Genomic DNA, 1296 nt, shown 5'->3' on the forward strand with positions numbered 1-1296 from the left:
GATGCCATGATCTTCGTTTTCTGAATGTTGAGCTTTAAGCCAACTTTTTCACTCTCCTCTTTCACTTTCATCAAGAGGCTCCTTAGTTCTTCTTCACTTTCTGCCATAAAGGTGATGTTATCAATAAAATAAATAAAACTGATATAAAAATTGTTTGGCAAATAAATTCAATTCAGAAATATTTTTATGTGAAATCACAGCACTTCAGGATATTCAAATATGCTTTCTTTAATAAGAAGAAAATTAAATTGTAGACAACTCTAGACTGATCCCAGAGATTGTGATCACTGTGAGAAGAATGTGTCATGAAGGAAAACAGTTTAAGAAAACTGAAAACACCTGACCAAACCTAATCTGATTGGACACTGTAACATTATAGTTCTGCAATAGTATCTGTGATAGCAGATGCCAAAACAGTTTCAATGAGGATTGTAACCTGTCTAAAGAACTCTGGGGGATATGAATTTTGCAAAAGTATCATCATGGAATTGTCTTGAACTTGCTCTTTTCAACACTGGAGTGAAAGAAAGCCAAATCACAGAATTAGCATGTACTGACAAAGTCACCATCCCCAACTTCATGAAAGACTGAAATCCATTCAACCATGGCCCATTCAATGTTCCTCCATCCTTGACTTTAATAGCTACAGTGCAGGGTAGAGAGATTGCTTGAGAACCCCTCAATCTCTCTAATCAGTTCCCCAAGGCTTTAGAGAAGCATAAAAGGGAAAGAGAGAAGATTTAGATGTAAAACAGTGAAGGTTGTCCCTGAAAATAATTATCTTTTTTTTTTTTAACTTTACAATATTGCATTGGTTTTGCCATACATTGTCATGAACCCGCCACAGGTGTACATGTGTTCCCCATCCTGAACCCCCCTCCCATCTCCCTCCCCATTCCATCCCTTAGGATCATCCCAGTGCACCAGCCCTGAGCACTCTGTCTCATGCATCCAACCTGGACTGACGATTCGCTTCACATATGATAATTTACATGTTTCAATGCTATTCTCTCATATCATTCCACCCTCGCCCTCTCCCACAGAGTCCAAAAGACTGTTCTATACATCTGTGCCTCTTTTGCTGTCTTGCATACAGGGTTATCGTTACCATCTTTCTAAATTCCATATATATGTGTTAGTATACTGTATTGGTGTTTTTCAAAGAAGAATTCTGGAGCTATGCCAGGCAGTCTCTTTCTAGAATACAAACCTAAGGTGGTTTATAAATCCTGGAGAGACAGTAACATAGATTCTCCACTTGAAAGGCAAACCAGAAAGAAAGCAGAAAAACCAAAA

Source organism: Bison bison, unplaced genomic scaffold (genome assembly GCF_000754665.1).
Source record: "Bison bison bison isolate TAMUID 2011002044 unplaced genomic scaffold, Bison_UMD1.0 scf7180017855075, whole genome shotgun sequence".
Lineage (NCBI taxonomy): Eukaryota > Metazoa > Chordata > Mammalia > Artiodactyla > Bovidae > Bison > Bison bison.